Source organism: Spermophilus citellus, assembly GCF_964194105.1.
Source record: "Spermophilus citellus genome assembly, chromosome: 4".
Lineage (NCBI taxonomy): Eukaryota > Metazoa > Chordata > Mammalia > Rodentia > Sciuridae > Spermophilus > Spermophilus citellus.
Window position 1 is genome coordinate 155,782,546 of NC_138185.1, and position 15,167 is coordinate 155,797,712.

Sequence of the window (15,167 nt, forward strand, 5' to 3'; positions counted from 1 at the left end):
ACAGATCTGTTTGTTTACATTCACCTTTCTTTCTCATTATATTTAATAATTCTGTTTAGGATAATGTCTCTTTAGCATCTTTGCCAGAATTCCCATCTCCATCCCAGTGCCAGTGAAGACTGAGATAAAACCAAACTACAGCTTCTATGATAGCTATCACAGTAAACTGCATAAACTGATGCATCAATGAATATAACTCAACAAGTAATGCTCAATCAAGGACTCGATTTACTTTGGGAAGAAATGGATATATTGATAGACTCTTCCACTTTGAACTGCTTGCAGAACTTGCCTGGACTATATATCAGTTACATACATTGTGAAATATCATCTGGTGCACCGAATTGTGGTAGTGCTGGCATATCTTTGCTGATGGTGTCACCAATGATGCAATTTCCTTGCTAGCACACCCCATGTTAATTGTGGTAATGCTGGCATATCTTTGCTGATGGTGTCACCAGTGACGCAATTTTTCCAAAGGAGCCGTCAATTGGCTTGGTGTCGTGGCATTTCTGTATCTTCCTCCCTTCTACTAGTGATGGTCTAAAATTTGGGGGCCAACAGAGGTGAGGCAAAGAACCTCACCCCCCCACTGGCACCAAGGCTAAATTTGGGGGCCAAAAGAGGTGAGGCAAGAACCTCACCCCCCCCACTGGTGCATAGGCCTATCCACAAGTATGGCTGAATGCTGGACCGGTAGTCAGTAAAGGATTGATCCGATTGCAGTGGTATCAACCTAAGACAGGAGACTGACGCCTAGAGGTCAGTTTTCCCATGACGGGTAAGAACCATATGTTGAATTGGACAACCTACCAGGCACGGTCCTTAAGCCACATTGGTTGTTGTTTAATTAATCAGAAGGGGGGAGATGCTGAGGGCCATTGCCAAGTAGGAATGACGCATCGAAATTTCCTTGCCAGCGTACCCCATGTTGCTTAGAGGACATTCGCTGGGACATTGCATGTATGCTTTAGTAAGGTGACCTTGCTCAAGGACCAGGGCGGATCCAGGTTTAGAGCTGATCAGGTTTTAGGGAGTATCCTGTCTTTGGGTTTAGGGAAGTTCCAGGTTTAAGGTGTACCCTGCGGGGGAATAGGGCGTATCCTGCTGCCTCAGGCATGCCCGATCCTTGAGTTCCGTTGAGTTCTCATGAGATTCAGAAAGTATTGGAAAAGAAAGCCTCGTGGAGTAGGTGAATTGGGCGGCAGCAGAACTGGGATTTCCCCAGAATGTGTGTAGAGGCTGTTGTGAGTTCGGGAATAAAGAACTGCTGTTTGAATCTACAAGGTGTGTGGTGGCTCGTGATTCTGTGCCCAGCCAAGACTGCGGCAACATCATTAGCCATCAGGGAAATTAAATTAAAACCTCAAGATGTCACTCTCTCTCAGCACCGGTGACAATGAAAAATGGCAATAACACCAACTGCTGGTGAGGAATGCAGAGAAACTGAGTTGCTGGGATACTGTTGATGGGAGTGTCACAGTGATGCCACCACAGGGAAAACAGAGTCACTGGGGGTTCTTTTTACAACTAAACGTGAAAACTTCAAGTGACCCAGATTTGCACTTTCAGGCAAAAGAAGTGAACTTGTGTCCAACCAAATCTTGTACGTGAATGTTCAGAGCAGATTCATTCACAACAGCCCCAAACTGGAAGCAGCTCATTTCATTGGTGGGTGAATGATTGGAATATGACACAGGATTATACAGGAACAAAATATTGAGACATGTAGCAACCTGGATAGGTCTCAGGGGATTATATTGTGTTGAAAAACGCCAATCCAGGCTGGGGTTGTAGCTCAGTGGTAGAACGCTTGCCTAGCACGTGTGAGGCATTAGGTTCAATTCTCAGCACCACATATAAACAAAGGTCTATTGACAACTAAAAAAAAAATATTTAAAAAAAAAGAAGAAGAAAAACACCAATCCTGCCAGGTTGCTTCTTGTACAAGTCTATCTATTTAACATTTTCAATGTTAATATTTGATTTTCCAATATTTAATATATTTTGACCTTTTAAACATTTTTATCCCCTTTATTTAATATTCTATATTTTAAATTATTTAACCAATTTTAAAACCTATTCATCATAAATTTTCAGAATTGGAAACCAGATTAGTGGTTTCCAGATTTGGGCAACCAGAGTGGGAGGTGGGACAAGAGGAAGGCGGGTAAGGGTATAAAGGAAACAAGGATCCTTCTGATGGGAAAGGAACAGTTGTGTACCTTGACAGTGAGGAGGATATGCAAACTACAGATGTGATGGGAATGCAAAGAATGAGACATACACACAATAAACACACACAGAAAAGAATACAAGTAAAACTGGGGAAATCTGAACACAACCGATGTTTCAACTGAAATTGATGTCAATATACTGGTTGTGACTTCATATAATAGTTTTGCAAGTAGAACCACTGGGAGAAACAAGGTAATGGGTTTGTGGATCTCTATTACTTCGTGCAATTGGTGGTAAATCTTCAGTGACGTCAATTAAAATTCAATGAAAATAAGAATGCATCGTAGAAATGTAGAAAATATGCAAATGATAAAGACTCTGAACAAAATAAACAATGTTGTCACAAATAAGCAACTGCTTATACTTTGAAGTGTATTCTTCTAGGCTTATAAGTATTTGTATTGAGCTGTGTGTGGTGGTTCATACCTATAATCACAACATCTAGGGATGCTGAGGCAGGAGAATTACAAGTTCAAAGACACCTCAGAAACTTACATGGCCCTAAGCAACTTAGCAAGACCCTGACTCAAAATAAAAGTTAAAAAGCCTGGTGATGTAACTCAGTGGTTAAGTGCCTCTGAGTTCATTCCCTGGTACCAAAAGAAAAAAAGAATTTGTACTGCAAATTATTGATATTGAACTATTGAAAAGCTAAATTTTTTTCAGTTAATATATACTATGAGCAGTTTTCCATGTTATTAAATAGTAATATTTTGCGGGGGCGGGGGTTGTTTGTTTTTTTAGCAATATAGGGAATTGTGCCCTTGGACTGAAAGAGTTACATGGCTAGCTCTTTTAATCTTTTATCTGGGGACAAGGTCTCACTAAGTTGCAGAAGCTGGCCTCCAACAGCCAGTCTTCCAGCTTCAGCCTCCCTCCTGAGAGACTGGAATTACAAGTGTGCCATGGGCACCACACCCAACTTTGAACCATTATTTTTTTTTTAATTTCTTTTTTAGTTGTAGTTGGATACAATACCTTTATTTTATTCATTTATTTTATATGGTGCTGAGGATCGAACCCAGTCCTTGCACGTGCTAAGTGAGCGCTCTACTGCTGAGCCACAATCCCAGCCCTAAACCATTATTTTTAATAACTGTATTTTATTTCTGTTTATGAAAGAAACCACAATTTGTTTACCCTCAATCTTGCTTTGCTCTGTTTCTGCTGAATATGAGAAATGTCCAATGAGTATCTTTATAGATAAACCTCTGGTCACATCCCTAATTATTTCTCTCAGATAAATTTTAAGAAATACAATTATTGTTCTAAGGAATACCCATTGTTAAGACTTCCTGCCCTTATCACCAAAAGGTTCTGAAGCTAGACTGAAGTTCTGCTACAATCTAACAATTATTGAAAATATCCATTCCCCAAATCCTCAAAAACACTGGGGATTGTAGTCTTCTTAAAGTTGCAAATTTGATAAAACATACAGTATTTCTTTTTAAAAAATTGTATTCTTTAAAATATTTATCCAACTAATTTTTTTTTCTGCTGTTGTTATTAAACTACTTCATTGGACTAAGGGTATACCTCAGTGGTATAGCTCTTGCCTAACATATGTGAGGTCCTAGGTTCAATCCCCAGCACAGTTTAAAGAAAAAAAAAAAAGTTCTTCTTTTGGAAATTGTGAAACTGACCATCCATTTTTCTGTTACAGTAGGCACCAGATTTTCTTTTTGGTTTCTAAGTGTGCTTTATAAATTAAGGTTCTTCTCTGTATGTGCAACTTTTCCCCCACTTCTTTATTTTCTAATGTGCAGAAGTTTTATGTTTTTATGTATTCAAATATATTAAACTGTTTACTTAAAGATTCTCCTTTAATTTCAAGTTGTGAAGTCCTTTCTCACCATCAAGGTAGTTTAATATCTTTATCATCTATATTTTCATCCTTTTGCATTTCCATTTTCTTTTTTCATTTAACCTTATTCACTAGTTATTTTACTATAAATTATAAAATGTACATCTGACAGGTTTACCCAGTTGTTCATATTTGTCTTTCAGCTATTTTATTGATTAGCTCTACTTTTCTTCCCAAATTTTAAATGTCAATCTTATCAGGTACTCAGTTCTCATGTGTTGAGGAGTTGTTTTCAGACATTTCTGTTCTGTTTCATTTATTGCTGCAATAGCCTCATTGTTCTCATTGACTGTACTGATTGATTGCATTATATATTGCAATGCCTCGCAATGCAAGCCTTCATTTTTTATTGTTCTTTTAAGTTTTCTTGACTCTTCTCATCAATATATCTTACAGATTTGTTTTTCTAACTTGAGAATCCAACTAAATGCATGTGTATATATGACCTTACATTTTCATTTCACCTACTAATAAATATAGTAAGGAATACTTTTAAGAGTCGACCTGGGCCCTGGCACTGATGCAAGTGTTTTATATGCAGGAACTCATAGAATGCTAGCAGTGAGCCAGAAATGTAGCTCAGTGGTAGAGCACTTGCCTACCATAGGTGAAATCCTGGATTCACTCCCCAGAAACAACATATAATGCTAGCAGCAAGACCATTAGGTATTTTATTATTATTATTATTATTATTATTATTATTATTATTATTATCATCATCATCATCATGTTTTACAGAAGAAAAAAATGGAAGCATAGAAAGGCATAATAAATTTGCCGAAGGTTACACAGCTATCTGGTGGCTGAGCTTGCTATTACATGTAATTCTCTCACTAAACCCACTCTGACCCCACAACTCACTCTCTTAAACAGTATAGAAAGGGTAAATATTATCTTGATTTTTAAAAACTGTAAATAATACAATATAATAACTCTCTGTGACACTAAAGCGACTAAAACACACATCAGCTTCATGTGCACATTCTGTAGCAATAGACTTTTTTCCTTTGAAATGATTGTCTTAATCCATTTTGCATTACTTTAATGAAATACCTGAGGCAAGATATTTTATAAAGAAAACATGTTTATTTTGGCCCACAGTTCTGGAGATCCAAGGTCAAAGGGGCTGTGTCTGAAGATGGCCTTCTTATTGGTGAAATCCTCAAGTTGTTCAGAGCATCACATGGCAAGGGATAAGGAGCACCTATATATGTTCTCTTCCTGGGTTCTCTTCCTCTTATGAAAATACTGTATTCAATCATGTGGCTGCACCCTAATGACTCCATCCAATCCTCATTACCACCCAAAACTCCCACCTCTAAATACCATGCACAATGGGGATTAAACTTCAACACGAACCCTTGGGGGACACGCTCAAATCATATCAAAAAAGTGATGAAGGATGGAAATTTCTTCAAATTATAAATAGTCATAAAAGCAGCAGCAAACTATCACCAGAAGTTTGGACTTAGCAATGTAGAAACAATTAATTCTAGTTCTTCTTTTGTTGCTAACTGGCTTCACCTCACCCCAAAGTACCTTCCTGATTAGTCTATAGCCCTGGGTAAAATTCCACAATTAGGAATTAACTCCTCCAGTTTCACTTTTCAAGGTGTGACTAGCCCTGGTGACATAAAACTCCTCAGAGAATTGATCATCTGTAGGGTAGTATCATTGGAATTCCTCCTAACCCGGAAATTAGCTCTACCATTATAGGTAGTTGTTCTAGTTCAACCAGGAGTTGGGAATAGAAGAAGATGCTCTTCAGCAGCCTGGAAAGGGCAGGGCTGTGCGGAGAAGGGGAGTGTGATGGGGAAACACAAATGACAAATATAAGGAGAAAGCAGCTCTGCTATTGCAGTAGGTAGGGAACTGGGAGTCTGAGAGCAGGAAGGCCAGGATGTGGGAAGAAGTTTCCCCAGGGCTGGTGCTAGATGCCACTGAGCATTCTAAGAGGAGATCTTCCTCTGGGATCAGGGAGGAAGGAGGGACTATGAAATGTCCATCCTCTTGATGTTCACTAGAAAAGGCACACAAGAGGTGATGTCTGAACCCATAAACATGCATACACATCACCATAAAAACTTGTTAGGTTTTTCTCAAATTCTCATGCTTGTGAACTTCTTCAAGAAAACTTCTTGGAGTATCATGCTGAAAAACCAGCCTCTACCTCAGAGCAAAGCCTCTCCAAGGAAGGGACATGACCTTTGTCCTTGGAAAGACCCACAGAGCACTCCTAGGCACAGACCCACCCTGCTGAGTTGTTTATCTACAAATAACTGGAGAGATCTGCTGCGCCAGGTGTCCCTGACTCAGTCAGGCTAGGTGGGGACCCATAGCAACCCCCTAGCAGCCACCAATCAGCATGAGACAGGGAAATACCTGGGATACCAGATGACCTTCCCAGTAGTTTATGGTGGTTGATAATGTGTTGGGAAACCATGTAGTTCAGCATGAACACCCATCTTGGCTTAAACCAATCAGTTCAAATGAATCCCCCTCTTGTAGTAACCAATCACCCCTATCCAACTTGTTCCCACCAGTGAATGTGCTAATCATGTTTTAAAGTTGTTTTATGATTTTCCCACGGTGTGTGATGATTTGCTAAGAGATGCTATGATGTATGTGGGAGTCCCTGCCTTCTCCAAAGAATGTATAAAACTGCTGCAAACCCTGGGCTCGGGGCCTCTCAGCGTCACCAGTGGCTGTGTGCACTCGGAGGACCGAGCTAGCTCGCAATAAACACCTCTTTGCTGCTTACATCGATCTCGGGTCTCTGGTGGTCTTTGGGGGGGTCCCAAATTCGAGCATAACAATGCCTCTTTGCTACCAAATCTTCTGTTTGCTACTGTAATGTTGATTTTTAATTTTAAAACCGGGGGGAGCAAAGTATGTCAACTTTTACGTAAGATACATCACTTTTTTTTTTAATTGTAGTTGGACACAATGCCTTTATTTTATTTATTTATTTTTATGTGGTGCTGAGAATTGAACCCAGCACCTTGCATGTGCTAGAGTAGCGCTCCACCGCTGATTCACAACCCCAGCCCAGGTACATCCCTTTTTATATAAATTATTATGTGTTCACACAAATACTTTCTCTTTGTTTTATTGGGGTGTGCATGGAATCATTTCAACATTTTGTTGATTATAGGAGAAATTAATGTTTATTGTAAAAACTCAATGATGTGGGGAAAAAAGTGAAATTCCCCCGTCATTCTACCACATATAGGGTGTCCCTACCAGAATTTTTTTTTAAGTATTGGAGTTGAACCCAAGGGTGCTCTGTCACTGAACTTCATCCCCAGCCTTTTTAATTTTTAATTTTAAGGCAGGATCTTGCTAAGGTGCCCAAGCTGGCCTAGAATTGTTAATCCTCCATCAGCCTCCCAGGTAGTTGGGATGCACCACCACACCTGGTCTCCCAGATTTTCTAAAATGGGATCACACTGTTCTGCAATCAGCATTTTTACTTAACATAATATAATAAACATCTCATTGTGTCAAATGAGACACTCCATTTCTCTGGCTACATAGATTTCTGCTATATTTGCTGCTTCATAATTTATTCAGCAAACTTACTGAATAGGCATTTAGGTCATCACATTTTTTTTTCTATCAGATGTTATCTTTGTGCTCATAATTGCCAAAAATACTAATTCCCTAAGAAAAGAAGAGCTGAATCACACATAAATCAAATTCCCCTGCACATTTTCCCTGTTCATTTATGTTCTTTGCCTTGTCTTTCAGTGGTATCTGGGTTTTTTTCAGGAACCCTTAAATTTGTCCTGTTTTGCTTTTGGTCCTTTTCACAGTTGGTAGAACACAGGATTAAAAAGGAGTTCAAGAATTCTTCAGTTGAGGGCACCTTTTATTCTTTCAATCTTAAAGAAGTCCTTCTAGGATATCAGACACCAACTCCTGGCATGTGAAAAGTGTACCTGGAAAGACTGAGAAACTGATGTGACTCCGTTTTTGAGAAACCAGCCTGTACCTCAGAGCAAAGCCTGTCCAAGGAAGGGGCATGACCTTTGTCCTTGGAAAAACCCACAGAGCACTCCTAGGCACATTCCCACCCTGCTGAGTTGTTTGTGTGCAAATAACTGGAGAGATCTGCTGCGCCAGGTGTCCCTGACTCAGTTAGGCTAGGTGGGGACCCATAGCAATCCCCTAGCAACCACCAATCAGCATGAGACAGGGAAAATACCTGGAATGCCAGATGACCCTCCCAGTAGTTTATGGTGGTTGATAACATGTTGGGAAACCATGTAGTTCAGCAAGTACTCCCTAAGTGGCTTAAACCAATCAGTTCAAAGGAATCCCCTTCTTGTACTAACCAATCACCCTTACCCAACTTGTTCCCACCAGTGAATGTGCTAATCATGTTTTAGAGTTGTTTTATGATTTTCCCGTGGTGTGTGATGATTTGCTAAGAGATGCTATGATGTATGTGAAGTCCCTGCCTTCCCCAAAGAGTGTATAAAACTTCTGCGAACCCTGAGCTCAGGGCCTCTCAGCGTCACCAGTTGCTGTGTGCGCAGAGGACCCAGCTAGCTCGCAATAAACACCTCTTTGCTGCTTACATCGATCTTGGTCTCTGGTGGTCTTTTGGGGGTCCCAAACTCGAGCATAACAAGACCACAACCACAAGTGGGGGAAGCTCTGTCTGTGCTTGGTGCTCACAGCCATCTAATAAAATCTTCACTGATTGTTGTCATGAAAATGAGTCAGGAAGACAGTGCCCTGTTTTAGGCTGGATTACTGAGAGCACATGAAAGTATCTGGGAAGACCTCCTAAGACCAAGGACTACACTTTGCACCAAACAATTTATAAAAAGATCAGAGTCTTGGGTGTCATCTCTTCTGGAGTCACTTAGCTGCACTCTCTCCCTCAGCATACGTAAGTGTACCTTTAAATCCTGCCTGATGTAATAAACAAGAGGTGGAGATTATGAGAAATCCAGTGCAGACAATGTGGATGGTGCCAGGGCCATTCTCAAAGGGAGGTGGCATAACTACAGAGAAAATTACCATGTATTGCAAAAATTTGTTTCTGGACTGCAGGGTGCGGTGAGTTGGGCTGAGAATTAGGCCATGGTCCCTACTGGAAGATGGATAAAGGAGAAAGAAAAGGGAGGAGAGAAGAAAGGAAGGAAAGAGGGAGAGAGGGAGGAAGAAAGAGGAAAAGAAGGAGGGGAGAAGAGAAAGAAAGAAAAGAAAAGGAAGGAAGGGAAAATATATGTGCTGAGTCAGGGATGAGGGTCTTCTAAATCTTCCAAAGTGGGGCCATGGTTTTTCATAACCTTATCAAAGTGTGACTGCTGAAAAAATTTATAAATTTAACTGAAGGGAACCCATCAAATATGTGCCCATCATCAATTGAGTCTCCTCTCTTTCCCGGCAGAACTTGTAATTCATTGACTGCATAGAATCTTATCAGGGGCTGCCTAGACTTCCTGCAATACCCCAATCCATCTCCAAACTGGCACACTTTTGTGGTTCCCTACCCTCAACCTCCTTCCTCATTAAGATCTCAAGGATAGAAATGAAGTAGATGCATTTTGAGTGTGTGTGTGTGTGTGTGTGTGTGTGTGTGTGTACGCGCACAGGTAAGTGCACGTGAGAGTCTTGTGTGAATTGATCATGCGTGAGTGTGTATGCATGTATGCAGGCACCATCTGCTTCACACCATATGGATGGGAACCCCTCTGTGGCTTGAAGTGGGAGCGTAGGCTCTAGGGCAGAAGTTCTCAACTCCAGCTGCTCATTAGAATCACTTGGGCAGCTTTTAACAATCCCCATGCCCAGGCTGCCACCCACACCAATTAAATCAGAATCTCCCTGGTGGGACCTGGCATCAGTACTTTTTACCAGCTCCACAGTAATTCCAATATTCAAGCAAATGGAAAACCTCTCTGCTCTGGGAGAAGTTAATATATTGGTTAACTGCTGAAATTAGTCACCTCCCCCTCATTGTTATCATTTTCAGATGGAAGCTATGACGGCTCAGCAGAAACATGGCCAAATTCTGACAGTGTCAGATCTGAACCAGTGTCTTTTTCAGCCCCGGGTTAAGCATCTGGCCAATGTAATCCTAATTCTCTTACACAACTAGTTTTTTTTTTTTTACTTGCAGTGCTGAGAACAGCTGGTTCTCTAGTAAAATGGAAAAAGTCTTAAATCACAGAGGTAACCTGGACTTGTGCTATTGGGGCTCTCCACTCTGCCTGTGGGTTCTACTGTCCCAAATCATGTTTGTGTGCATATATGCATGTATGTGCACAGGTATGTCTTCATGCATTTGTGGTATGCATGTGTCCCTGCATATGTCTTCATGCCCAGATGCCTGTGTTTTCACACCCTTTCTTTTCTAAATGTTCGTTACTGGGTTTGGCAGAACACAAGGAAGAGGTTAAGGAGAGTTGCTGCCCAGCCTTGTCTATTTTCCTTAATGATGGTTTCTCTGTGACATTGTGTTACCTCATGAGAACTGGGTTTTTTTAGTTGTAGTTGAACTATTTCTTTATTTTTATGTGGTGCTGAGGATCGAACCCAGGTCCTTGCACACGCTAGGCGAATGCTCTACCGCTGAGCCACAACCCCAGCCCTCATAAGAACTTTCTTGCTAAACACTTTATAGATACTATCTTGCTCAAATTTCAACAATTTCATGAGATAGGTATATTTTCATTTTACCAAGAAGGAAACTGAGGAACATAGATAATAAACTTGCCTGAAAGCTAACTACAAAAATATAATGGAATCAGAATATGAATCCAAGTCCATTTGATTTCAAACTCCAGGTACATTCTATTGTTTTGGGGGGTATTTTGTGGCTAATCATATGCATTTTATCCACTGCTAAGTATTAGTAAAATGTACTCTGTACATTCTTAAGGAATTATCTTTACTCATCAGACTCATCATTATAGGTTATGGATCTCTATAGATGCACTATGGTTAAAGTTGCTATGTAAGGGTCCAGCGAAAAGTCGGAGGAAGAGACCACCAAGAGACTGACTCATGCAATTGCAGAAGGGGATTTATTGAGGATCCAATTCAGCACGCTGAGGCTCCAGGCTCAATCAAGAAGGGAGAGCAGCCCAGAGCCCCGGGGAGGGGTCGAGCAGTGCTTAAGTACACTTTTTGGGGAGGGTGGGGGCTTTGCATACATCAGAACAAATCAGCATGAGGCGCAGAAAAATTGAACAACAACTCTCATACATGATTAGCACATTCATTGGCGGGAACAGGTCTGGCGGGGGTGATTGGTCACTCCTAAGCGGGGTACACATTCAAACTGATTGGTTCGGGCCCTGTATGCTTACGTGACAAGCTGCACAGGGACCTAGGCTAAAAGGCCAGTAGGGCGTTGTCTTAACTGCCTCAGGAATTTCAGGTTCTGGGTGTAGCAGAGGAACTTAACAATACCTGGTCCTTCACTTTTTAACTCAGGCCTTGCAGCTTAGAAACTTTACCCTTTCAGCTAAACAGTGCTATGTCCAAATTGGGCACTTAATAAATGTTTGCTGAGGGGTAGATGGATAGATGGATGGATGGATAAATCAACACATGTATGTAGGGCTGGGGTTGTGGCTCAGTGGTAGAGCACTTGCCTAGCACTGTGCTCGATTCTCAGCACTATATATAGATAAATGAATAAAATAAAGGTCCATCAACTACTAAAAACAATTATTTTTAAATGCATGCATGGATAAATACATGAATGAGATATCTAACTGCAACCCACATTATCTTCCCCATTAGATAAAAGCTCCTCTAGGGGAGGAAATGTTGAATCCTTGCCTAACACTCACCAAGTACTCATTTAAGTGCAGAAAGAAATAGAAAATAAGTAGTAGTACGGGTCACTAAATGAAAAATGATTGTATTGGTAGGACTTGAAGAAAATAAATTGTAATTCGATAGAGTGAGAAGCACTCTTACCCAATCTGGCAGGGGAGAGATGGAGATACCAAAAAGTGGCTGAAAATTAAGAAATATAGGGAAATTCTTCATGTTGTCTCTAATAATAACATCCAAATGTTTCCATACATTTGGAAAATGTGAATTTTAAAGCATGTTCCATTTTGCTTTTATTTCTCATGTTGAGTATATAAATTGTCAGGGTTAATCCCGTCCACCCACAATCACAGTGTACTTCATTTGCAGAAAGGAGAGTAGGATTCTGTTCAGTGCACCAAGAGCCTGTGAACTTTGATAAGCACCCTTGGGGTTGAGAAGTGGAAGTATTCTGTTTCTTGCTGTACTCTCAACCCTTTCCTCTTCATCCCACCTTCTTATAAAAATCCCCACCCACCCACCTAGGAATAACTACTGGTCAGCCCTTTGCTTCCAGCTCACATTGATAAGGGGCCTCACTCATACCAGTCCCTTTCACATGTCTGTGGCCATTCACCGAAGACCATCCAGTAGCCCAGTGTTGCCAATTCCCTAACTTCCCAATTCCTGGAGATCTTCCTCCATAGTTGCTCAGGGCCATGGTTACACGCCCCCCAGAAATTTATCATCTCACCAATCACAAACATGCAAACATCCCATTTTTCACCCACAATTCCCTCCTTCCAGTTTTCCTACTTGGCCTCATCAGGCTTTTTGATCTATGATCTGTCTACCACTTTTTTTTTTTTTTACCCATACTGTTATTACCTAGCCCAGGGACCCTGCCTACAACCCAGCTGGCTGGATCTGCCACCTGCCCACATAAGAAATAGGCAAAAGACAGAAAAGGGAAAAAAACGAACTTTATGCAGTTTGATCAAACCCAGGAGAAGCAGCTAGATCGCTCCTCCCCACTGGCCCTACAGAAGCAATGACAAATTATCAAAATAAAAGCCAGTTGATATGCATATGTAGATCTAGTTATCCTGTGTTAAACTGGATGGCTATAGAAAGCCAACCTCCCCTCCCAGTTCTACAGTTTCTTTGGTGCAGGGGTGGAGGGGGTAGCGGTGTCTCAGACCTTTAGCTTCCTTTCTCAGCAGGAGAAATTTTGTTCTCAATGGTTGGGGTTGGGGGGAGATTCATTCTGCTGCAATACCAGCCTGGATTCCTAAGCCCATCATTACAATCATTCTATTGCAAATATTCTGGGCTTAATTGCCTTTCTCTCTTTCACACTATCTGCCTACACAACCTCTGTCCTGAAAGAGCTCCACCATTCACCTGCCCCAGTCAGTGCCTGAGCCCTTAGTGCTAGCATAAAAATGACAAAACCAATTCAGACTGGTACTGCAATCAAATGTTAATTACAGATTCCAGCAGGTGGTCTGCATAGCCTAGCAATCTTACTTTTGTTCTTTAGAAAGCTTGAGTTCCCTTCCTCTATAATTGCTATTTCTCTGACTCACCCTCCGAAGACTATTGCAGACATTGTAGGATTGTCCTTGTTGGCAGAATCCTAATTTTATTTGACATGGAATCATGTTTGGATTAAGCTCAGAGTATTTAACCTGTGTTAAGTGAACCCTCAAGGGAACAGAAGGATTTTCCAAGGGTATAAGGGCACAGATACTGAAGGACGTGGAGAATAGGCCCCAGGGCACCTTCTCTATCTGCCTTCCTGCCACCTGTGTGCAGGGAGACATCTGGGGTAAATTGGAGCTTTTGTCAATTAGAAGCCCAGACCTCAGCTGGAGGGAAGGCAGGAAGGGAGAAAGGGGAGAACATAAAAGGAACCCCCACCTGACTGAATGGGCTGACCCCAGTACAACAGGCCCCAGGAACTTCCCTACCTGCCCTCCTGTCTCACCCTAAATGAACCCTCCAAAGGTGACCTGGCTCTGCTGAACCCTATAAAATTTAGACCCTTGTTGTAGCCTGTTGCCATTTTCTCTCCTGAAAATGCACCCCTCCGCTGCTTAATAAAAGCATCACTGATCTGTAGATGTCTGTCCCCATTTTGGTTATTTTTGCTTTCCAGATACTGAAATCACCTTGCAAAATTTTATAAATTTTTCTTAATCAAAAAAATGTCCCGGTCCAGGATCATGACTCAGTGGTACAGTGCTTGCCTCACATGTGTGAGGCACTGTGTAGGATTCTCAGTGCCGACTATAAATAAATGAGTAAAATAAAGATCCATCAACAACTTAAAAAAAAAAAAAAAGTCCCTACCAGTTTTTTATTCTCAATTTCCCTTCCTACAGTTTGTCCTTTTTAAATCTTACTATGTGCATTGTTCAGTGTACTAAATCAAGCAACATTTCTTTCTTTCTTTTTTTTTTTCTTTTTTTTTTTTTTTTTTTTTTTTGTGGTGCTGGGGATTAAACCCAAGGCCTTGTGCATGCGAGGCAAGCACTCTACCAACTGAGCTACATCCACAGTCTCATCAAGCAACATTTCTAAGTAAATGAGAGAAGCTTTCTTTAATCAAGGCACCATAAACCCATGATAGGAATTCATTTGTTTATAACAAATTTTTCATCAAGAGTGAAACACAGTCAGGCCTGGTGGTTCACCATAATCCCAGTGGCTCAGGAGGCTGAGATAGGAAAATCATTAATTCAAAGCCAGCCTCAGCAATGGTGAGGTGCTAAGCAACTCAGTGAGACCCTGTCTCTAAATAAAATACAAAATAGAACTGGAGAGGTGACTCAGTGGCTGAGTACCCCTGAGTTCAGTCCCCAGCATCAAAAAAAAAAAAAAAAAAAAAAAAAGAGTGAAGCAAAGACACGTGTGTTGGTGCATGCCTGTAATCCCTGCGATTCAGGAGGCTAAGACAGGAGAATCACAATTTCAAGGCTAACCTGGGCAACTTATTGAGAACTTATCTCAAAATAAAAAATAAGAAGAGCCCACAATGTAGCTCGTAGTAGAGTACCCTGTGTTCAATCCCCAGTGCCACAAAATAATAATAATAAGAAGAAGAAGAAGAAGAAGAATGAAGCATGTTTTTAGAAATGGGATGTTTGGCCTATTTCTAAAATGGGATGTTTTGAATTCAAATATATTGTAGAATGTAGTGGTGGGAGTTATGGTTCAGATATGAAGTATGCCCCAAAGGCTCATATGTGAGACAATACAAGAAAGTTTAGAGGTGAAA